This window comes from Schistocerca gregaria, chromosome 3, assembly GCF_023897955.1.
Source record: "Schistocerca gregaria isolate iqSchGreg1 chromosome 3, iqSchGreg1.2, whole genome shotgun sequence".
NCBI lineage: Eukaryota > Metazoa > Arthropoda > Insecta > Orthoptera > Acrididae > Schistocerca > Schistocerca gregaria.
In genome coordinates this window covers 360642016-360667823 of record NC_064922.1, presented here as the reverse complement: position 1 = coordinate 360667823, position 25808 = coordinate 360642016, and the positions used below count along the sequence as shown (strand labels likewise).

Sequence of the window (25808 nt, the reverse complement as noted above, 5' to 3'; positions counted from 1 at the left end):
ATACTGTTTTCATTCAATAGCCGTATACAGGATGAATAACATCAACAAAATATGTTGGTCCTCTCATCATACAACTAAAGAATTTGGCTGTCTTGAATGTACAGAATTCAGCATTTATCTATCTCAAATTAATGGGTACTCATTTAGCCGTCTCTTTCGGCATTGTGTTGATGTAGTGTTCTAAATCCTCTATGTGCATGCTAAATGAAGTATGTACAGAGATAGTTCACAATGTCTTCACATACAGTTTATACATAAGACATCCAACTGTTCAGTCTTTCAACCTTGGTGGGTAGCACAGGGAGTGGTTTAAAGAAATGGGCTGATCATCTTATGTAAACATTAGTACAGTGTCGTCTTACAGCAATGTTATCGATAACATTAGACCCACACAACGAATAACTGGAGAAGTACTGAATGGGCTGTGCTCTGTGGGCATATGTTGATTTATATAGGGTTCTGCATTAGAATTCATAAACTGCAATTTAATAGCTCTCGGTGCATTACAGTCTCTAATACAGTATGCCACTCAGTGTCCACTGATGCTTCTATACTGATATTTAAACGGTTTAAAGCGCTAGTTGTTAAATTATAAGTTGAATTGAATTGCTTTAAATCTCTGAGAGGAATCAGCAGCTTCTCCCCCATTACATCTACACCCTGTTCTTGCAGACCATGGGAATGTTTCGAGATGGCGCATGTGTCTGAGTCCAGTGACCTGCACTGTTTGGTGTTGGACCCCCAGAAAACTTCTTCAGAGAGTCAGGGGCACGATGAGTGTCTAAATCGATGAGTGGGGTACATAACAGCAGCTCGTTGTCCTGATCGAACATGCCGGCCAAGTGCATCACATGCTCCCACAGTCCTGCCAATCCCGACAGGTGCGAGATTGCTGCTGGTTCCGACAGGCTGGAGGTCACTGCTAGCCCAGACTTGCTTGTGGTTGCTGCCGGTCCAGACATGCTGGAGATCATCGCTGGCCCATAAACACAGGAACCTGCTGAACAAAGAAGCACAGCACGCCGTCTTCAGGCCACAAGTGGCCCATCGGGACCATCCGACCGCCGTGTCATTCTCAGATGAGAATACAGATAGGAGGGGCGTGTGGTTAGCACACCGCTCTCCCGGTCGTTATGATGGTTTTCTTTCACCGGAGCCGCTACTGTTCGGTCGAGTACCTCAGTTGGCATCACGAGGCTGAGTGCATCCAGAAAAATGGCAACAGCACGTGGCGGCCCGGATGGTCACCCATCCAAGTGCCGACCACGCCCGACAGCGCTTAACTTCGGTGATCTCACGGGAACCGGTGTACCCACTGCGGCAAGGCCGTTGGCTGAAGAAAGAAGAAAAAGAAACATTAACTGTCCACAAATAAAGGCATGGAGTTAAACAAGAAGGGAACTGACAAGCAACCACTTTATGCGGTAATAGTAGTAAAGACACGTAATGAGAACTTACTCTTCCCTTCTTTGTATCCTGTGCTGGTAGGTGCTGGACGATCTTGGCTGCTGCTGCTTCTTCTGCTGTTGACTTCATGACTACTACTCTACTGACTGAGGCTGATGTGTTATCGTGTTCCCCTTATATCGCACGTATCGTCATGATCGTGAGACCAGTTGTAGTGTTCCTGCATCCCTATTAACTCCTGTCAATTTTCAGGTTGGGAGCGGGAATACTGTATTACATTTGTTTCCTGAGAGAAGTGGTGGGGGTGCTAATACCACTTAAAGCACTCTCTGTGACAGTTTTGTGAACTAGCTCATTCGGTCAGAGAGTGTTGGTGAGGAAAACCTATTCACCTCTTGGATGTATTGGTAGGACATTTCATAAAAGGTAGACTTTTCCAGCACAAGAATCTATCGACTTGAGTTGCGAAATGCATCTTCAACCCATCACAATGCCTCATCATTGTTTGCTCAAAAGTACTGTACTTACACTCATCTGTTATCTTTGCTTCCCAATTCTCATGAAGGGGGCTATGCACACAGTCCTCAGTTGTGTGCTTACATACAGTACGCTTAATAAAATACTCCCCGCATGTCATCAACATCTTTTCAGCTGAAGACAGTCTGTAGAAGATGACTGCACAGGTGCAGATGAGCATCTCGCCTCTTGTGCTTCGGAAGACTGACTGCAATTTTCGTGAAAGGTCGACGTTTCCAGCACAAGCAGCTATCAGCATGAGTTGCGAAATGTAACTTCAGTCCATCCCATTGCGTCATCGTTATTTGATGAAAAGTTTTCTTCTTCTTATGCTCATCAAATATCTGCACTTTTCAAGCACTATGCAGGGATCCATGGGTGGAGTCCTCACCTGCATGGTTTCCGCTAACATAACCGTTAAGCTCCTCATTGTCTGACGCCAACATCTCATACATTGGACACATCTTACATACAATAAAGTAAAATCGTACGTCCATCCACTCTGGTCAGCACAGACTAAGTCTTTGTTCTGTTCGATACACTATGGGTATGTGGGAAGCAGAGAGGGGAAGTGGGCGAGTGTGGGATTCCAACAGCGCCCTCTGCTGGCAGTATTGTGCATAAGGACTCCAACATTTGAAATTCACATCGTTTTTGAATTTCCTACTATTTTTTAAATCCTCACCATTTTGAATTTAATTAATTTGCATTATTTATCTAATTAATTCGCATATAAAAGTAATTAATTTGCATCTCAATTAATTGTGATATTGCCAAGTCTACACCCCAGGAAGAGGAGGTGGGGAGATCATCCAAGAAAAGTGGCCATCTAGAATAAATCTGGCAACAATGCAGGCTGCACTTGGATTAAATTTGCTCCCCTACTTAGAGAGATGTCTCAACATAAGAAGGTGTATTCTTATTTTGTGTGAGAGCACTGTACGATTTTGTAGGAGATTGTCACTTACTTGTGTGAAATTCTTCATCAGTACCACTGTGCAGAATTTATTCATGTTACATTATGCTGGGATATTCCAAAATTATTACTTAAAAATCAGGACCAACATCTATCTAGTAAGTGTCCTCGTAGCGACCAGTGTAGTGTGATAGGTGACTGATTGAGGAACCATCGACGACTATGTTCCCACTGTGAATGGGACACCAAATGAAGATCAGAGGTGAGCCCAAATTATAATTTTGGGACTTTTGCCTAAAGTGACTACGTCCACCCATAAAACCTCACGTGAATTATTACAACCAATCGTACTCTCACGTCCTCGGCAGTGATGTCATGTGGGGTTAATTTAGGGGAAGCGTCACAGCTCGATCAGATGATGACTATGCTATCGAAACGAGTCGCCGAGTTCCCAATTGCCATCTCCTGCTTCCCTAAATACCGAGAAGCTATAAAGAACCACCTACACAAAATAGTTTTATTTATTTTCAGGTCTTTCACACCTTACTTTTGAGAGTAGATTGGGCTGCTAAGGATCAGTCAAACAGTGTCTGTGTGTCTGACTAAGTATGTGAGTGTGTCCTTTTTCCAACGGATCGAGCGGGCTGTAATACATTAGGTCCGTTAGAAAGCTTCTTTTCTCCGAATACAAAGCAAAATGGTAGCAGAGCAGAGGGTTTCTCAGTTGTCATTTGTCTTACAACTGAAGGAAACCTCCCAAAAATCTTCCTCTGAACCGGGGATTCGAACTATTTTTGAAATACTTCACTAAAACCTAAAAACAGATTGTGTGTTAAAGAAGTATCAACATTCGCTGTTTACAATACCTGATGTCTCACAAGTGTCTCTTATACAGTACAGACTATCGTACGTCTGACCTCTGTTTTGCACGTTTCAGTCTCTAGTTCAAGCAGTAGAGAGGAATGTTTGACAGCCACGCCACTACACAGCTGCAGTTCTTTTCAGCTAAATGTTCTAGCAGGCTAGTAGTGGCGCAGAGGGAACCCAAACTGAAAATATTTGGGAGAGGCTTCCAGTTCTAGAATTCACTTGATAATCAAGGGAAACTTTCTAAACACTTTCATCAGAACTGAGGGACTGCCACTATTTTAATGTTTTTCTGAACAAAGATGACCATTCTCCCACACACAAAATATAATCTATGTGTATAAATTCTTGTGAGCGCTACAGGTGTGTGTGTGTGTGTGTGTGTGTGTGTCAGTACAATTTCTGGCCATCCCACTAACCATACCAGTTTTTACCTGTCAAACTCCGATTAAGGAATTTCACTGCCTTATACAAAACAGCTTCAAGCACCAGCGGTGTAGCACTGGAGTTTCTGGCTAAAAATGGTGAGTCAGCCATCCATATTCCCCCTCATCAAAGAGGGTGGAGCAGTAGATAGAGGTTTCTTATGACACTCTCTACAAGAGGGAAGAATCAGCAACAGTCAATGGCATGACGGTGTAGAAGGCAATGGGAAGCAATATGTTAAAAACGCTTCATGACTCAGGTTTCTCATAATGAGAAATGAGGAGTAGCGACCTTTATAAACTTTAAAGAAATTATTTATAGCCACTAAAATGTTAACGTAGTATGAATAGTGAAATCACAATCGAACATAATGTACAATCAAAAAAGATTGTGAAGGCTTGGAGATGACAGTATTGCCTGTCGAAACTGGTTATAAAAAATATTTTTAAACCCGAACCTGGCTGTAACAATTTTCTTTCAAGACACATAATCCTAAAATTGAAAAAGTATCAAAATGATCTCTTCATCAGCAAAAGGTTTTGGATTAGTCCTTCTTTCGTATTTCCAGGAGGCGACTGCCAAGGGGGAGATGGTCATGAGAAAAGAATGGAATAACCAACGAATGGATAACATCCTAAATGTCAAAGCATGGAATGTCACAAGTTTGATCGTAGTAGGAAAGCTATAAAATCTAAAAAGGGAAAACCAAAAGCTCAATCTAGACACAGTTGATATCAGTGAAGTGCAAAGGAGATAAGAATTGCTGGTCAGATGAACATAGGATAATATCGACAACAGCAGAAAATGCAATAACAGCGACGGAATTCGTTGTAAATAGGAATGTGGGGTAGAGACTGAGCTACTCTGAACAGTTCATGATAGGATTACTCTCATGAGAATCGACAGCTAACCAACCAAACAACAATAGTGTATGTATACAGGCCGACATCGCATTCATAATTGAAACCACAGGTAATGTATATGAGGATATTCAACGGGCAATACAATAAGTAGAAGGAGATGAAAATCTAATAATCGTGGGCGACGGGAACGCGGTTGTGGGATAAGGAGCAGAAGAGAGACTTATGGAAGAATATCGGCTTGGTAGCAGGGATGAGAAAGGAGAAAGACTAATTGAGTTGAGCAATAAATTTCAGACAGTATTAACGAATACTCAGAATAAATAAAACGCAGAATGCTGTGTATGTTCTACAGGATTAATTTATTTAGTTAACCGACTATCGGATTACAAGGCCATCATCAGACTATAATTCACTACCATCATCAAAGAAGTAGCAATATGTGTAAACAATATTGGAATATACTCATCCATACTGAGGCACAAAGACACAGTATATATAATCTTTCAGAGTGTGGTGATAAGGCAATTAAAGAGATAAAAATTGAAAAATAAATAAATGTAAATGGGGTAAACTAGAAAAAACCCTAACACTAAAATCTAAAAACAGCGTCTATATAACCGTTTACATTCAATTAACATTCCCAATAAAATAAAATCAGTATTTGACAAGATTACTAAAGAATAGCTTGTATTACGTCTGGTAGGTATTCATGAACTGCGATCATTTATCGTCTAGTAATATACCTTTTTAATTGCATTACTGCTGCCCTGTCAAAGATGACGTTTACTGTATATTTGTGTCTGAGTCTAGATGAGTAGCAACTTTCCCGATGTTGTTACAAATATTTTGACTTTCTTGACAACGATGGGTAAGATGGCACTGTAGGCAAAAGATGAGCTTATTAAATAAATTAATTCTGCAGAGGATAGACAATATTGTGCTTTCCATTTATGATTATATTCTTTCACCAAAAAGCAAAGGAGAAAATGAGTTAACATCGAATGTTCTGTTCAAGAATAACAAGAGGAGACATTGGAAGATACCAGCTGGATTACATCATGGCCAGATAGAGATTCCGAAATAAGATAGTGGATTGTGAAGCGTATCCAGAAGCAAATATAGATCCATCAGAACTTAGTAATGATGACGAGTAGACTGAAGTTAAAGAGAATCGTAAGAAAGAACCAGTGAGGATGGAAGTCTGACACTGAAGCACTGACGAATGATGAGACGCTTTTGAAGTTCGCTAAAGGATGTGGATACCGCGATAAGGAACACGAGAGTAGCAGTCGACATCTGTCAATGGGGCATTCACAGATGATGGACAATGTAACAGGTACAAGAGAGGTAGCTCCGAAGAAACCGTCAGTAACAGAAGATATTCTTTAATAGAAATACGAGAGAAAGAAGTAAAAAAATCTTTAGGGAAACACATGTAGCGCCGTCAAGAGGCTGTATCCCGCAGGTATTTAACAGAGTCGGTATGGCGTCTTTTTAATGGGTACATGAAAGTCACTATTCCTCTTCCAAAATATAAAATCCTCCCTCTGGCATGTGTTCTTACCATAAGTTAGTTTAAGTCAGATTAAGTAGTGTCTAGGAACCAATGACCAGTTCGGTCCCTTAGGAATTTACACACATTTGGACATTTTGTCTTCGTGCTTTTGAACCCGTTCCTTGGCCAGTAAGGTCACCGGATTTGTCACCGATTGGGAATATTCGGAGCTCTAGAACCAGCACGGGATTGTGACCTTCTGACGTGACGATCTGACTGAATGTGGCACGGTATCCCTCAGAAGGACGTCCAACTACTCTATCAGTCATGCAAAGCCGAATAATTGCTCGCATAAGGGACAGAAAGAGGTGGACCAACTTGCTCATTTTGTGAAGCTATATCTCTTGGATGAGCCATCCATTTTTTCAGAAATTTTAATCACTTGTTTGTCTGCACAAGTAAATATCATCTACCGATTTTCATCCCATTCAAATATCTGCTTCGATGTGCTTTTCTTTGCGTTGCCCTAATAGTATTGCATACCCTGTAGAAGGTCACCTGCAATGTTGGCAGAATTGTTAGTACATCCTACAAAATGACGACGCTTAAAGCCTAGCAGCGTTTTACGGAAATTGAACTGACGCATATAGAACAGTAACACAATTATCTGCAAGTAAACGAGAGCAGTAGAGCAAATGTGAAGCCTATGTTAATTTCTAAAGTCAGTTGTTTGATTTTTGGTCTGTTGCATTCACTGACAATATTTTACGACGTAATCGCCGTGCTGTAGATACATTCAATGTTACAGTTCATTGTGCTCATTGACAGAGAGCAAATTAATTTGAATTGTGCGATAATATTTGAATAATGTACTGCGCAGTGTTCTGGGCGCGCCGCCATTCACTCGCTGCGAGACCGAACACGGTGAATTATTCGTGCCCTGTGGAACAGTGGCGGCCCGCTATTGTGGACTAGACATGTGGAAGCGCAGGCCACGCACGTGACGAGAATGTGTGTGTCACGGGCAGGGAACGTGACGTGGTAGACGTCTGTCGTAGCAGCTGTTCGCCACACGGTAGCTACTCTACCGTGGGTGGAGAAAAATATGGGGGCAGCAAAAACACACAACACATTGCCATGCCTAATATGGCGTAGGCATTCAAAACAGCTTCTATTCCTATCCAGGGTGGTCCAATGAAAGTGACCGGGCCAAATATCTCACGAAATAAGCATCAAACGAAAAAACTGCAAAGAACGAAACTCGTCTAGCTTGAAGGGGAAACCAGATGACGGTATGGTTGGCCCGCTAGATGGCGCTGCCATAGGTCAAACGGATGTCAACTACGTTTCTTTTAAATAGTAATCCCCATTTTTTATTACATATTCGTGTAGCACGTAAAGAAATATGAATGTTTTGGTTGGACCACTTTTTTCGCTTCGTGATAAATGACGCTGAAATAGTCACAAACGTGTAAGTGCGTGGTATCACGTAACATATCACGTAATATATATAAATGACCTAGTAGATAGTGTCGGAAGTTCCTTGAGGTTTGCGAGGATGATGCTTACAGAGAAATTGCAACATTAGAAAATTGCAGCAAAATGCAGTAAGATCTGCAGCTGATAGGCAGTTGGTGCAGGGAGTGGCAACATAACCAAATGTAATGTATTGCGAATACATAGAAAGAATGATCCTTTATGGTATGATTATATGATAGCGGAACAAACACTGGTAGCAGTTACTTTGTAAAATATCTGGGAGTATGCGTGTGGAACGATTTGAAGTGGAATGATCACATAAATGTTAATTGTTGTAAGGAGGGCGCCAGGTTGACATTCATTGGGAGAGTCCTTAGAAAATGTGGTACATCAGCAAAGGAGGTTGCTTACAAAACACTCATTCGACCTATACTTGAGTATTGCTCATCGGTGTGGGATCCGTACCAAGTCGGGTTGACGGAGGAGATAGAGAAGATCCAAAGAAGAGCGGCGCGTTTCGTCACAGGGTTATTTGGTAAGAGTGATAGCGTTACGGAGATGTTTAGCAAACTCAAGTGGCAGACTCTGCAAGAGAGGTGCTCTGCATCGCGGTGTAGCTTGCTGTCCAGGTTTCGAGAGGCTGCGTTTCTGGATGAGGTATCGAATATATTGCTTCCCCCTACTTATACCTCCCGAGGAGATCACGAATGTAAAATTAGAGAGATTCGAGCCCTCACGGATGCTTTCCGGCAGTCGTTCTTCCCGCGAACCATACGCGATTGGAACAGGAAAGGGAGGTAATGACAGTGGCAGGTAAAGTGCCCTCCGCCAGACACCGTTGGGTGGCGTGTGGAGTATAAATGTAGATGTAGACCATTCCGCCAAAGCGGACGGTATTTGCTTGGTGATATATTACCCGTCTTAATGGTTCAAATGGCTCTGAGCACTATGGGACGTAACATCTGAGATCATCAGTCCCCTAGAACTTAGAACTACTTAAACCTAACTAACCTAAGGACCTCACATACTTCCATGGCGATTGAGGAATCGAAGCTGCGACGGTAGCGGTCGCGCGGTTCCAGACTTGAGCACCTAGAACCGCTCGGCCACTGCGGCTGGCTACCCGTGTTAAAATGGACCGTTTACTAATTGCGGAAAAGGTCGTGTTGATATATGGCTATTGTGATCAAAATCCCAACGGGTGTGTGCCATGTATGCAGCTCGGTATCCTGGACATCATCCAAGTGTCCGGACAGTTCGCTGGATAGTTACGTTATTTAAGGAAACAGGAAGTGTTCAGCCATATGTGAAACGTCAACCACGACCAGCAACAAATGATGATGCCCAAGTAGGTGTTTTAGCTGCTGTCGCGGCTAATCCTCACATCAGTAACAGACAAACTGCGCGAGAATCGACCATCTCAAAAACGTCGGTGTTGAGAAGCTAAACGATGTCAAAGTTGGCATAAGGAAGGCTATGCGTGAAGCGTTCAGTGAATTCGAAAGTAAAATTCTATGTACCGACATGACAGAAAATCCTAGGAAGTTCTGGTCATACGTCAAATCAGTATCCAGACATTCCGGGATGATGATGGCATTGAGACAGAGGATGACACGCATAAAGCTGAAATACTAAACACCTTTTTCCAAAGCTCTTTCACAGAGGAAGACCGCATTGCAGTTCCTTCTCTATATCCTCGCACAAATGAAAAACTGGCTGACATCGAAATAAGTGTCCAAGGAATAGAAAAGCAACTGGTATCACTCAACAGAGGAAAGTCCACTGGACCTGACGGGATACCAATTCGATTCTACACAGAGTACGCAAAAGAACTTGCCCCCCTTCTAACAGCCGTGTACCGCAAGTCTCTAGAGGAACAGAAGGTTCCAAATGATTGGAAAAGAGCAGAGGTAGTCCCAGTCTTCCAGAAGGGTCGTCTAGCAGATGCGCAAAACAAAGACCTATATCTCTGACGTCGATCTGTTGTAGAAGTTTATAACATGAGTTTTGCTCGAGTATCATGTCGTTTTTGGAAACCCAGAATCTACTCTGTAGGAATCAAAATGGATCAGCGATCGTGTGAGACTCAACTCGCTTTATTTGTTCATGAGACCCAGAAAATATTATATACAGGCTCCCAGGTAGATGTTATTTTTCTTGACTTTCGGAAGGCGTTCGATACAGTTCCTCACTGTCGCCTGATAAACAAAGTAAGAGCCAACGGAACATCAGACCAGCTGTGTGGCTGGATTGAAGAGTTTTTAGCAAACAGAACACAGCATGTTGTTATCAATGGAGAGACGTCTACAGACGTTACAGTAACCTCTGGCGTGCCACAGGGGAGTGTTATGCCACCATTGCTTTTCACAATATATATAAACGACCTAGTAGATAGTGTCGGAAGTTCCATGCGGCTTTTCGCGGATGATGCTGTAGTATACAGAGAAGTTGCAGCATTAGAAAATTGTAGTGAAATGCAGAAAGATCTGCAGCGGATAGGCACTTGGTGCAGGGAGTGGCAACTGACACTTAACGGACACAAATTTCAATGTATTGCTAATACATAGAAAGAAGGATCCTTTATTGTATGATTATATGATAGCGGAACAAACACTGGTAGCAGTTACTTCTGTAAAATATCTGGAAGTATGCGTGCGGAACGATTTGAAGTGGAATGACCATATAAAATTAATTGTTGTAAGGTGGGTACCAGGTTGAGATTCATTGGGAGAGTCCTTAGAAAATGTAGTCCATCAACAAAGGAGGTGGCTTACAAAGCACTCGTTCGACCTATACTTGAGTATTGCTCATCAGTGTGGGATCCGTACCAGATCGGGTTGACGGAGGAGATAGAGGAGATCCAAAGAAGAGCGGCGCGTTTCGTCACAGGGTTATTTGGTAACCGTGATAGCGTTACGCAGATGTTTAACAAACTCAAGTGGCAGACTCCGCAAGAGAGGCGCTCTGCATCTCGGTGTAGCTTGCTCGCCAGGTTTCGAAAGGGTGCGTTTCTGGATGTGGTATGGAATATATTGTTTCCCCCCTACTTATACCTCCCGAGGAGATCACGAATGTAAAATTAGAGAGATTAGAGCGCGCACGGAGGCTTTCAGACAGTTGTTCTTCCCGCGAACCATATGCGACTGGATCAGGAAAGGGAGGTAATGACAGTGGCACGTAAAGTGCCCTCCGCCACACACCGTTGGGTGGCTTGCGGAGTACAAATGTAGATGTAGATGTAGAACATCGATTGCACCCATACCATATTTATATGCACCAGTTCCCGTGCACCGTTCTGCCAGTGGGCACAATAGAAATTACGGGACGACGACAGATTTTTTGCACGCGTTCTGTTTAGCGACGAAGCGTCATTCACCAACAGAGGTAAGGTGAACCGACATAATATGCACTATTGGGCAACGGAAAATCCACGATGGCTGCTAAAAGTGGAACATTAGTGACCATGGCCGGTTAATGTATGGTGCGACATTATGGGAGGAATGATAATTGGCCCCCCTTTTATCGATAGCAATCTAAATGGTGCAATGTATGCTGATTTCCTACGTAATGCTCTACCGATGTTACTACAAAATGTTTCAGTGCATGAGAGAATGGCGATGTACTTCCAACATGATGGATGTCCGGGACATAGCTCGGGTGCGGTTGAATCGGTATTGAATAGCACATTTTATGACAGGTGGACTCGTCGTTGAAGCACCATACCATGGCCCGCACGTTCACCAGATCTGACGTTCCCGGATTCTTTTCTGTGGGGAAAGTTGAAGGATGTTTGCTATCGTGATCCACCGACAACACCTGACAACCTGCGTCAGCGCATTGTCATTTCATGTGCGAATATTACGGGGGGCGAGCTACTCGCTGTTGAGAGGCACGTCATTACACTTATTGCCAAATTCATTGACGTTGACGAACATCATTTTGAGAATTTATTGCATTAACGTGGTATTTACAGGTAATCACGCTGTACCAGCATACTTTCTCAGAAATGATAAGTTCACAAAGGTACATGTATCACATTGGAACAACCGAAATAAAGTGGTCAAACGTACCTACTTTCTGTATTTTAATTTAAAAACCTACCTGTTACCAACTGTTCGTCTAAAATGGTGAGCCATATGTTTGTGACTATTACAGCGTCGTCTATCACAAAGCGAAAACAGTGGTCCCACTAAAACATTGATATTTCTTTACGTACTACCCGAATATGTAATAAAAATGTTGGTTCCTATTTTAATAAACGCAGATTATATCCGTTGGAGCTATGGCAGCGCCATCTAGCTGGCAAACCATAGCGCCATCTGGTTTCCCCCTTCAAGCTAGGCAAGTTTCGTTCTTTGTAGTTTCTTCGTTTGACGCTTATTTCGTGAGATATTTGGCCCGGTCACGATCAATGGACCACCCTGTATATGCATGTAAATACATACTACGCAAGCCGCCTTAAGGTGCATGGTGCGGGATACCACGTAAACCTCGTGATGACTGGCTGTTGTGTGATGTCCTTAGGTTAGTTAGGTTTAAGTAGTTCTAAGTTCTATGGGTCTGATGACCATAGATGTTAAGTCCAATAGTGCGCAGACCCATTGTAATCATTGGATACCACGTAACACTACTAGCAGCAGCCTTTCGTGCACCAGTCGCAACCAGACCGAGGGAAAAACGACTGTCTGAAAACTTCCGTATGTATCCCAATTTCTTGCATCTTATATTCTCAGCCCTTAACGCGAAGAGTATGTTGGCCGTAGTAGAAACGTTGTACATTGTCTTCAAATGCCAAGTCTCAAAATTTCGCCAACAATGCCTGGCGAAAAGAGTATCTTCCTATCTTCAGAGTTTCCGATTCGATTTCAAGAAGCATCTCTATAGTACTTGCGTGCTAATCGAACCTACCGGTAACAAGTCTAGGAGCACGCCTCTAAATTGCTTCGAAGTCTTCCTTTAGTTCGATCGACCTGATGGTCATCCCAAATACTAGAACAGTGCTCAAGAATAGGTCGCATTAGCAGTCTACACGCATTCTTCTTTTAAGATGAGCTACACTTTCCCAAAATCCTTTCAAATGGCTCTGAGCACTATTGGACTCAACTTCTGAGGTCATTAGTCCCCTAGAACTTAGAACTAGTTAAACCTAACTAACCTAAAGGCACCACACACATCCATGCCCGAGGCAGGATTCGAGCCTGCGACCGTAGCGGTCTTGCGGTTCCACACTGCAGCGCCTAGAACCGCACGGCCACTTCGGCCAGCCCAAAATCCTTTCAAATTAACAAAGTCGAACATATGCCTTCCGTACTACCAACCCAATGTCTCCATGCCATTACACGTCACTTTGCAACGTTAGGCCTAGATGTGACTGTCTAACAGCACACTACTAATGTTGTATTCGAACGTTACAAACTTGATTTTCCTACACATTAGCATTGACTTATATTTTTCTATAGTTAGAGCGAACTGCCATTCATCGGACCAACTAGGAATTTTATCTTGTATACTGCTACAGTCACTTAACTGGGGCACCTTCCACTACACCACAGCGTCATCAGCAAATAGGCTTAGATTGCTGCTAACGTCTCCGTCGGATCATTTATGTCTGTGGAGAATAATAACGGTCTTACCACACTTTCCTCAGATACTCCTGACGATACCCTTATCTCTGATGAACACTCGCCGTCGAGGACAATGTACAGGGTTCTATTACTTAAGGTGTCTTCGAGTCACTCAAATACCTTGGCACCTAAACCATACGTTCGGACTTTCGTAAGCTGTTTGTGGTTGGGCACTAGTTGTCTCGGTATGGATAAATACACGATTTTTAAGGGAAACATATCATCACGCAAAATAGTGATAAGTTCAGATAACAATATTGAAGGTGGGTACTGCTTACGCAAACTTTTCTACAAATCAGACCATAAAGGCTCAATAATATTGAGATCTGTTGACTGTGGTGGCTAAGAGAGAGGCGACAATTCATCATCTTGTACACAAAACCACTCGTGGAAGGTGCATGCTGTGTGGAAAGAGGGCCAGTCGTCTTGGAACAGAACATCACCACTGTACCATTGGATAAAACTGATCACTCGAAATGGCCGCATAAAACTTAGCAGTAAGGCAACATTCCAGACTAATCATGAGTTCCACGGATTACAATGACAGAGCTGCCCAAATCATCACCAAACGCCCGCCATGTTTCACTCTTGGAGTGTAAACCCGGCCAGGATAAGTTAGTAACATTGTAGATCAATATGCATCTGACCAAGTTACTTTCTTCGATTGCTCTATGGTCTTTGTTATATGGCTATGGCCCAAAGTTTTCCTGTTACAGGCATTTGTATCACTGGTGAGCGTATTTGGAATTCTAGCACCCCCTGCTCTGTAGGTAACAGGGTGGGAGACGGGACATTCACATATGCTGTGACTTTTGTGTTGACAGATGTGAAAATTACCCAACTATCAGTTCACCCCTGCAAAATACTAACGCGAATTCTTTACAGACGAATGGAAAAACTAGTAGAAGCCGACCTCGGGGAAAATCAATTTAGATTCCGTAGAAATATTCGAAAACGCGAGCCAATACTGCCCCTACGACATATCTTAGAAGATAAATTAAGAAAAGACAAACCTACGTTTATAACATAAGTAGACTTAGAAAAAGTTTTCACAATGTTGACTCTCTCTCAAATTCTGAAGGTGGTAGGGGTCAAATACAAGGAGAAAACGGCTATTTACAATTTGCGCATAAACCAGATGGCAGTTATAAGAGTCGAGGGAGATGAAAGGGAAGCAGCGGTTGGGAAGGGAGTGAGACAGGGCTGCAGCCTCTCCCCGATGTTATTCAATCTGTATATTGAGTAAGCAGTAAAGGATACAAAAGAAAAATTCGGAGTAGGCATTAAAAGCCATGGAGAAGAAATAAAAATTTTAGGATCACCGATGACATTGTAATTCTGTCAGCGACAGTAAACGACCTGGAAGAGCAGCTGAACGGAATGGAGTGACTTGAAAGGAGGATGTAAGATGAACAGCAACAAATGCAAAGCGAGGATAATGGAATGTAATCGAATTAACTCGGATGATGCTGAGGGCAACACTTTAAGTAGTAAAAGAGTTTTGCTATTTGGGGAGCAAAATAACTGATGATGGTCGAAGTAGAGAGGATATAAAATGTAGACAGGCAATGGCAAGGAAAACGTTTCGGAAGAAGATAAATTTGTTAACATCGAGTATAGATTTAAGTATCCAGAAGTTATTTCTGAAAGTATTTGTATGGAAGTGAAACATGGACGATAAATAGTTTGAACAAGAAGAGAATAGAAGCTTTCGAAATGTGGTGCTACAGAAGAATGCTGAAGATTAGATGGGTAGATCACATAACTAATGAGGAGGTGTTGAATAGAACTGGGGAGAAGTGTTTATGGCACAACTTGACAAGAAGAAGGAATCGGTTGTTAGGACATGTTCTGAGGGATCAAGGGATCACCAGTTTAGTACTGGAGGGCAGCGTGGAGGGTAAAAGTCGTAGAGGGAGAAAAAGAAATGAATACACTAAGCAGATTCAGAGGGGTGTAGGTTGCAGTAGGTACTGGGAGATTGCGAAGCTTGCACAGCATAGAGTAGCATGGAGAGCTCAGGACTGAAGACCACAACAACAACAATATGACTTTTGTGGCTATCGTGCTCTTATTTCTCGTCACAATCCTCATCATACCAACTCAAGCATCGTGTCCAGATGCACTAAGTTTACAGCTGACGCGAACAGCCCGACAGGTGTGGTCTCACAGTTTCTCGACTCGGTCGAAATCCGGGGAGTCTGCTCGCAGGGGATTACGGTAAACTCATCCTGTGCTTTTGAAACCACTCAGGTACACTGCAAACCGTGTGCCACGTTTCGTAGTCCTGCTGGTAGATTCCATCGTGCCAAGGAAAAACAGTCTGCATATGGAGGTGGAGAGTGTTCCCAAGGATAGATGCTTACCTCTGTTGATCCACTGTGCTTTCCAGAATGACGATGTCACCCAGGGAATACTACTAAAACATTTCCCAGACCATAACGCTCCATCCAACGGCCTGGACCCTTAGGACGATTTTTACAAGGTGTCCCCTTTCTAGCGTTTCATGTCGTACACGCACAAAACTTGATTCGTTTGAAAAGGCCACACAGTGGACGTCTGCTTGCGGTATTGGCGTCCAGATTTTATACTTCGTTGCCGATGAACAGCTGTCAGAACGTGTGCACGAACGAGATGCCTGCGGCCGATAACTAAACGCAGCAACGTTCACTGAACGATAGTTGAGGAGATAGCCACTTGGTTTATACGGGCAGCCAGTTGCTCAGCAGCTGCCCGCACACCTTTCCGCAGCCGCCGTCCACCCATGACATCTGTGGGCCGTGGTGTACCACCGTTGCCTCGACGCCAGTTCTGAATAGCACAATTTTGCCGTATACTTTAACCAAGGCTGCTCGCGAACAGATTACAAGCTTAGCCGTTTTGGAAATGCTACCACCCTTGGCCCAAAAGCCAACGAGATGCTTGTATACCCTGCCACCTGCCATCTGTCAGTGGTTACTGCACGTTGACGTCGCGCTTCGCTTGTGGCGGCCATCTCATTAACTGGAAATGGGTGCAGCGGAGGCTGGGCCTGATTACCCGCAGCAGACCAGCCAATCACTGCAGTGACATCCCGCTCTGGCCGGACACAAAACATTTACCCGCTACCAAGAACAACACCGTGATGTGGCTGTAAGGACAGTTTGTGACATATATCATCATTCACAATAGTGAAGATAATCTCATTAGTTTCGAGGCTGATATGACAACGGCGCGTTGGAAGATGAAACGTTACCCAAATTTCAGGAAGATGTTTGGTGACATATTAGACATAATTTTTGAAAAACAAGGCGTAGGGTATTTCTCTACGCCCGTAAGGACACAAATCACGTGCAAGACTATGTAGGGAACGAAATATACAACGAATAAGGGGTTACGCCTGTTTGTAGGACTGCTCCCGACTTCTCAATGGTGTTATTAACTTCATTTGAAGTTTTTCTTAATTTATGTTGCCTGTACATGTCTTTGTTATTCGTTTATATATTCCAAATGACATTCTGTTTAGATTGTGGACGGTTGTGATTCAGTTGACAGAACTGCAGTTCTAATTATATATATATATATTGTAATTGTCTTTAATATGTTTGCGTTTTGGTTCTATTTCTCTGTCTGGACTGAAGATCCTCTTGTCAGTTTTTTCTATTTTGTAAGCTTACAAATGGCACTATATATAAATGTGTTCTTCATTTTATTGTATGATACAATACGTGTTGAAATAGTTCCAGTACTTCATTATTTTATTTTTGTGCTTATGTGCCTATGTGATTGTTTTCGTAAAGAAAAAAAAAAGGCGATTGTCATATTAATGGTACTGGACCGTGTAGTATAAACTGCTGCCTCTTCGGCTGCCTTAGTGATGTGGTACAGTTCATCAAGGCGACAGAGTTTCAGGCGATAAAAACTTTAACTTCCATCAAACAAATGTATCCATTTACATGAAGTTGAAACTGAAACTGTACGAGAACTTGGTAACATCTTTCACAATGATAAATATGCCAGTTACAAGTGGCTGTCACCAAAGAACCGAATTGTGGCTGAGCTGAAGCAGCCTTGTGCACTGTTTTCCACGTTGAGCTGGGGCTGCACAGACGTCACGCACAGTGGTCTGTTCGCCGCCACACGTACGGAATGTGCCGGCTAATGCACTTCCGCCGGGCTGACAGACTACACTCGCTCCGTCTCGGAACAAAGCCCGCTCTTATACGGTCACTCGCCATTTAAAAGCGTTGCTGCGGACTGGCGGCTCACTTCTGCAATCACCGAAGTCCACTTCACCGTCCAGTCACAACTCAATTTTTTATTTTTCCCTGTTCCTCCAAATCGATAAACCGTCTGGTCCTGAATGTCGGGGAAGCCCTCTGAGGAAGCTTGAACTGAATGCCATCTGTAGTAAATCACGGAGCAAAGTTATGTTAGTAATATACGAAAAGGAACATTGATATTTAATGACGATGAAGTATCCGAGGGGATTCCCCGATACATCCACTGCGATATGGGCCTGATACATATCCACATCGTTCCTGCAGGTTTTCTTGTCACCCCACATTCCGTTGTGTCATTACATGTCTTCCTATCCCTCCACTTCATTCTTTATAATCATCTGCCTCCCCAGTTTCTTCTCTGGTCTAGTTTTTTTTCCTACTATCAAGTTGTATCATACTCCTTTCCATTGCTCGTTATTCACATTTTGCATAATTTTTTATTTAAAAGTCCATGTAACGCTGGCACAAATCGAAACAATTAATATACAGCAACTGAACGGCTTCCTTGAAGCCACATAAAGAGTTTGACTTCGAAAAACCCTTGATCTTTTATTAAAAGCATTACCGGCCATTTTCACTCAGCTGCATTCTTTTTTTGACCATGTCTCCAGCAGCCTTAAATTCGAAACGCATCAACAAGTTTTATGATTTCATTTCTAATTTATGCTATTCTCTTTTCAGTGTATGGATTCTACACTACTAACTTCCATATTGGCTTTCAGAAGTCACTGGCTCATGTTTTGTTCTAGTTTACATGCACGAAAAACGAACGATTGAGTGTCATTAGTAGGTGGTTCAGATACGTTCCGTTATTCGGTATCCTAGATGAGGTGTGACGCAATCACAATGAAGTGTATAAAACTTCCTGGGAGATTAAAACTGTGTGCCCGACCGAGGCTCGACCTTTGCCTTTCGCGGGCGAGTGCTCTACCATCTGAGTTACCGGAGCATGACTCACACCCGGTCCTCACAGCTTTGGTTCAAATGGTTCAAATGGCTCTGAGCACTATGGGACTCAACTGCTGTGGTCATCAGTCCCCTAGGACTTAGAACTACTTAAACCTAACTAACCTAAGGACATCACACACATCCATGCCCGAGGCAGCATTCGAACCTGCGACAGTAGCAGTCGCACGGTTCCGGACTGCGCGCCTAGAATCGGAGACCACCGTGGCCGGCGGTCCTCACAGCTTTACTTCTGCCAGTATCTCGTCTCCTACCTTCCAAACTTAATGAAGTGTACAGCTGCCCAATAATTAAAATTTGTAGAATTAAAACCAATCTTTGTTCTCTAATATTTTCTTCATGTTATGACCGGAATGCATATTACTGGTGACCCTACGCTATGGATCAATTGTGTTTTATCACAGTTTTGTTGCTGTTTTACCACCTTTGACTGTGCTTCTCGTGCCAAGGAGATTTTTAAATTTTGTTACTAAATTAGACAGATATCTGATGATGATCTCTAATTAAACGTGGTCATATATTTAAAAAAAAATGTTATTGTACGCTTCATGGACAGCCAAATTACGTCAGACGTGCTTGATTGCAATTCTTTCTAGAGTCATCAAATGTTCTATACATCAGAGATTCGGGTTCGTTTTCAGGATAACATGTTGACATTCGGCCTGTGATCTCTCTATTGACGCAAGATTCCGGGTTAGACTCCTTTTAATATCCGCAGGAGAGGCTGTCAAGATGGACGTAACCACGAGAAAACATTGAATAAACGAAAGGAAAACGCTCAACGAGTCGGAGCGTGGAATCTAATGAGAATGCAAACGGTAAACAAGAAAATCTGCAAGGAGAAATACAAAGGTTCATTTGAGATATAGTGAAGTCGTGCAATGAAATGGGGAGAAAGGTAGGATTCCTCGTCAGACAAATACGAGCAACGGCAGCAGAAACTTGTGCAACTGGAATGAAGTTCATCATGATAGCAAGGTAGCGCAGAGAGTGAATTACTGTGAATACTTCTAACCTGCATTCGTAGAAAAACAACGCCGACACAGAAGTTCAGGTAATATGACGATCTCGCTAGCAGAATACGAAGAGATAGAAAATGTATACTAGTATATTGAACACCTAATTCAGCATGTAAAGAAAGACAAATATCTGATAATGGTGGGTGACAGGAACTCTGTAATAGGTGACAAAATAAAATATAGGGCTACGGGAGAATATGGACTCGACAGTTGGAAAGAGAGAAGCGAAAGACTAATTGATCTCTGTAATAAATTTCAACTAGTAATGTCTACGGCACTGCTCACCAATCACAGGAGTAGGAGACGTACTTGGAAAAAGCCTAGAGACAGATAAAAACGAGTAATGATAAAGAGTAGACTATATTTCAAGAAAACTGTCCGGAAGAATCACTAAGGAGGGAAGTGGCATGCTGAAGTACTGAGAAAATATGAATTTCTTCGGAGGTTTTCTACGTTTGTAGACACTGGGCTTATGAATGCCACGAGAGGCAGTTCAGTTGAAATTGAGTGGACTTCTCCAAAACGGCAATCACAGACTTTGAGCAAAGAACTATAGATATGAGAATTGTAATTGCGAAGAAACATCGGCTAGCAAAAGAAATACTTCAACTGATCGCGGAAGGAAGGTAGTAGGGGAGAGTGTTGTACCTTGGAATACCTTTCAGGCATTCGTCTCTAGTCAGCCTTGTAATAGGAGTTAAGTATATCTGCTTACTCCATTTTTAAATCATAGCATTTGACTGTATGCGTCCTGCAACTTTTTCTGAAATTACGAAAAATTACTCCGGAAAATTACTGTTTCTCCAAATGTGAAAAAGTGTTCCTAGGTAGAATATGGTCGCGTACCTAGGAACCAATATGCTATTAAAATTTAAATTTGTTGCAGTCGAGAAAATCTTGTCACTACTGTATTTCATACTCTGTGTCTTACATTGTTATTTTAGTACACGCTAATAAACCAAAATTGTACATAATCTTGTACCTTGGAAGGTAGTTCATCTATTACGGCACACGTCAAATTTGCGAGTTTAATGTATTAACAATTTTACTTGACTTTAAAATGGAATTTTTTTAGCTATCAATAGCTTCTACTTCAAAATGTTTTTAACTTGTAGCTGGTTTTCGATACTGTGGCTTTATTTTTGATGTGTCGACAACTTGCTGTTTCAAGCGTCGCGTACCTCGTGACGTCGCAGGGCGCCGTGCTTTTGCACCATTACAGAGGAGTGTTGTAGGCACCTAGGAGCAAAATTTCAAACTTTTGGCGTTGTAATGGAAGGTAATTGCGGGATTTGGAAAAAGTGATACTTTAATTTTCTTGTGCAGTGCACATTTTAAACTACATGGAACTGTGTTCATTATGAAGCTCTGTAACTGAAGCACCTTCCAAATGGTTTAAAATGTTTTTCACATTTAAATATTTATAGCTCGTAATATTTACAAACGCTGCGCAAAACACAACCTCATGTAACACAACAACAAAAACGGTTCAAAACGCTGGAAAATGCTTATGGCGCTTTCTAGTACTCGTTACATCATGTCATTGTAAAATCAGTCAATATATTGAAACGTCGAGCAGGAAACATCATGTGTTACTAGGTACACTATTTTCGTGGTACAACTACTCCGGCCACAACTATTCCGGCTGCTAGCAGCAGTGACTGCACCAGAGACATCTATATCAGTATCATCAAATGCAGATAAGAAAAAAATTCTCTCCGCCCACAGAACCTGCCGGCCCTATTGTCAACCTCCGTCGTTGGCGTCATTGAATGTGGTGTCGAGGGACATGAGGTCAGTCAGCACACCGTTCTCCTACCCGCTGTCAGTTTTCACAGCATGAAGCCGCTTCTAGTCGGACAAGTAGCTTCTGGTTGACATCCAGAGACGGAGTACTCTCCCTTCATCGTCCCACCAAGAAAAAATTCCTGGCGGTTTTCGGCAACGAAACCACGTCCTCCGCCCTCTGCATGGCAGTCATCTGTACTGAACACTGAGCTATGGTATTGGAGAGGTACAAAAAATTGCCCCATAAAAACCCATCCCACTCACCAATCAATATCCTCACACAACCCATACCAAGAAAGCCCCAGAAAACGACCTATCATAGATATTACTCTTATCCATTAGACCCAAAAACTGCCTTAGCAGCCCTACACACAACTAATGGACTCCAATTCCATTCCAAGCATCTCTCCCAAAGCATCCCTCCATCCTGTCACGTCTGGTCGTCAAATTCCTCAGTCCTAAATGATATTTATAAAAGTAAAAAAGCTCCTTCTAGACCACAACAAAATTCTATGATCATAAAGTTTTCTAGTCCTAGCCCATCAAACAACCGAAAACCTCCACCACCTGCTGACTGTCACAATTGTGATCAACGGGTCCCAAGTTCGAAAAGCCCTCCACATTCACCATCACTCTGGTCCTACATACGATAGATCAGTTCCACCTACATATGTCACCGATGACACAAAGCAGAACCTTCCCGATATCATGTCTGTCTAAGCCTACCATTTCCACAAGTGCCTCATCTACGATGACAAGAAACTCATGACTGAAAAACTCATCCACGTGTCTCCCTCGCAAAGCCGACAATCTGTACCAATACTGTCCCAACATTCATTCCCCATCCCTCTATAGTGTGTGCTCCCACTTACATTCCAGTAACTCCTATAAGTGTTTAGTAAACCCTCCTCCTACCACACCAGAACTGACCGTCCCAGTCTGCCCTGTCGATACACCACTCCACCCAAACAACTCTCAATGTCCTGCTCTCACAGCTCAAGACATCAGACGCATCGTTACCACTCTACTTGCTGACTTTCCAATTTCCTTTTAAATTCTACTGTCACATTCCTCCAAAACTAGTTCCAGTTCCTTTTTTGCCGACTAGGGTCTCTCGCCTAACACTTTCCTAGCCAACTTTGAGCAGCACATCCAACACCACGGCATCCATCCTCGAGCCACAATATCCCATCATCACAACACTTACATAATGACAGCCAACAACCCTTTCTCCTCCACTACAAATGCTCTGTCAGCTCTTCATTCTCATACTCCATTCGTTCTCCCACTTACCAATTACTACAACTAAGTGTGTCATGGCGGCTGCAGTGTAACACGTGTTAAGTTCGGCTCGCCAAATTTAGTCGAATTCGAAGGTGTTCTCGCAGGTGGTGTTGTCTAGTACAAGTGGAAATCGTGTAAACAACAGTGTTCTGTGCAGTAGTGCTATTTTTTTCTGTGCTCTGCCAATATCTGCGAGAAAATGGTAAACAGAAGAGTCAACAGCAGCGCGTCCAGCAGCAGGGAAGCAGCAGGTGCGGCGGGCCTGCTCCTGGCGCAAGGTGCGGCCGCGGCTCCCGGTATAGCGGAGCTGGTCCGCTCTGAGGTAAACGCTGCGCTTCGCGATAAAAACAATCTCGATCTGATAGCAGGCACCATATCAGATACTGTAACGGCAGCAGTATTGGCCAAAATGCGTGAAACTGTTGAGGCCAATACTGCCGAAATTACAGCACTAAAAAAGTCTGTGTCTGAATACGAGAAAAAGGCACGAGAGTTGGAAGTGAAACTATCTGCCGCCACAGACGAGCTAGAACAGTACCAAAGGCGAAATAGTCTACGACTGTTTGGACTAGCAGAAAATAAAGAAGAAGACACGGACAACCTGCTTATACAGGTTGCACGTGAAAAATTAGGCGTTGAATGTGACCAAGGCAGACATTGACAGGAGCCACCGGGTGGGACGAAAACTACCAGGTGCTACCAAACCTCGTCCAATAATAATTAAATTTGTGTCGTACCGAAAAAGGGCTGAGATCTTTACCCAGAAGAAGAAGTTAGCAAGGGCAGGGATTACAATAAGGGAAGATCTGACACACGAGCGGCTAAAGATTTTAAACAGTGCCATATCCCATTTCGGTCTTCAGAATGTGTGGACTCAGGATGGCAGAGTAATCATTAAGACTGCAGCTGGAAAGAAGACAGTCACAAACATGACAGAACTAAATAGTATTAAGTCAACCTACTCGAGCCAAAAGTCAAACTTAACTCAAACTTAACACCATTTGCAAATTTTAACAGTCCTATACTCAGATATAGTCTTGTAATTGTATTAACTTTTTAATTATTTGTACCTTCAACTAATTGTTTTTGTAACTGTATTAACTTTTTACTATTTTTTGTGTCTTTAGCTGTAGCCATTGCTTCGTTATAGTTACTGCTAATACTTTTTTTTCACTTTCTCAGTTTATTCTCTTCCATTCTGTAATAGTTCTATTGCAATTCTTAGTCTCTCCTTTAGTTCATTAGTCAACCATCTCTTCGGTTTAAATTGCTCATAACAAAAATGACTATCAGTATCACTTTAGCAAATTTAAATCTAATTGTAGCTTCCTACGATAATCACTACCAGTATCACTCTAGTAAATTTCAATTTAATTCTAGCTTCCTACGATAAACTATCAAATATTAAGCTTACTTCTCTCTGCTGGCAGCATCGGCCTCTTAAATCACTCCCCTTTCCTTTATTTCCACCCTAAGCTGTTTCAAATACTCTAATTACATCTCTCCTCTTACGACATAGGATACTCAGTGACACACAGCCGTCACCATTTTGGTCATATTCTCCCTGCACCGAATACCACTAATCCATTTTCTATACTCCCGCAACCTCAGGAAATCTCTTGCAGTCGCCTTTCTTTCGGCACTCGCGGAGTCACAAACAGGGCGCGCAAAATCTCGGACACCCCTGTATTATGTCACTTGGCGGAAACACCGGCCAGTGCCCCTCGCGGCAGGTAGTGCCTAACAAAGGGACAAACCAGTGTGCCACCCTACTCCAGGCTGCTCAGCGGAACGCGTCCGAGCTTTTAGCAGCACACTGCAACATTCAGTCTCTACCTGCGCATTACGAAGAACTTAGCCTCCTCTTCAACCAACTAAACTACCACGTAATCCTCTTATCCGAAACGTGGTTGAAACCACACATATCCTCTGCATCTATTCATCTCCCAGGGTACACATTTCTTAGGGCAGACAGATCAAAAAACCGAGGTGGCGGGGTCGGCGCATATATACGAACAGATCTCAAAGCGAAAGTCTTATGTACGTAATATCCTGCTGAAGAAAAAGAGGCTGAATTCATGTTCATTGAAATAAATACAGAAAGTCGGAAATTCTTGACTGGCGTCGTGTACAAGCCGCCAAAAATAAGCTCAATGAGTTCCTTCCAGTCGGAATTACATTCACTTCAGTGTCAATACGAACATGTCATCGTAATGGGTGACTTGAACATAGACCTGCTAAGAGACACTCCCTCCGCAATAAACCTGAGAAGATTGTTTAGTTGCAATAGCATGAACATTCTTCCATTACAACCTACACACCATACGGCGCACAGTCATACTCTTATAGACGTGATCGCAACGAAACAGACTGACAAAGTAAGAGATGTTGGTCAATCATCGGACCCTGGCCTCTTAGCACATGATATAATATTCCTGGCCTACTCTGTGCAGCCCCCAAGGATCAAATCGCGTTACATAACTTGTAGGAACATGAAACGTATTGACCTTGACGCTCTAACAGCCGATTGCTCAGAAATCTCATGGCATCAAATAATCAGAGAACCTACAATCGACGGCAAAATTAATGAACTTGGTGATAAACTCACTGCCCTCTATGACAAACATGCACCTGTGCGCACAGTCCGTGTAAGAAAATCTCCTGATCCATGGCTGACAGTTGAATTACGTCAAATGATGACTAATAGAGATGCTGCCCACAGGCGTTTCAAGGCAGATCCGAAACCCGAGCGTTTCGAAGAATATAGAAAGCTACGGAACAGAGTGTAACAATGCATTCGCAATGCCAAAAATCAGGCACGCTCGCTCCCTTGTATGCAGCGATCTGACACCCAAGACTCTATGGAAGAATCTCCGTAGCTTGGGGGTCGGAAAGG

General features: G+C 42.8%; 1 pseudogene; it reads right to left on the bottom strand.

Moving 5' to 3' along the window:
• Positions 1–1216: 1216 nt before the first annotated feature.
• Positions 1217–1334, bottom strand: LOC126356548 (5S ribosomal RNA; annotated as a pseudogene).
• Between the last annotated feature and the right edge of the window lie 24474 nt (positions 1335–25808).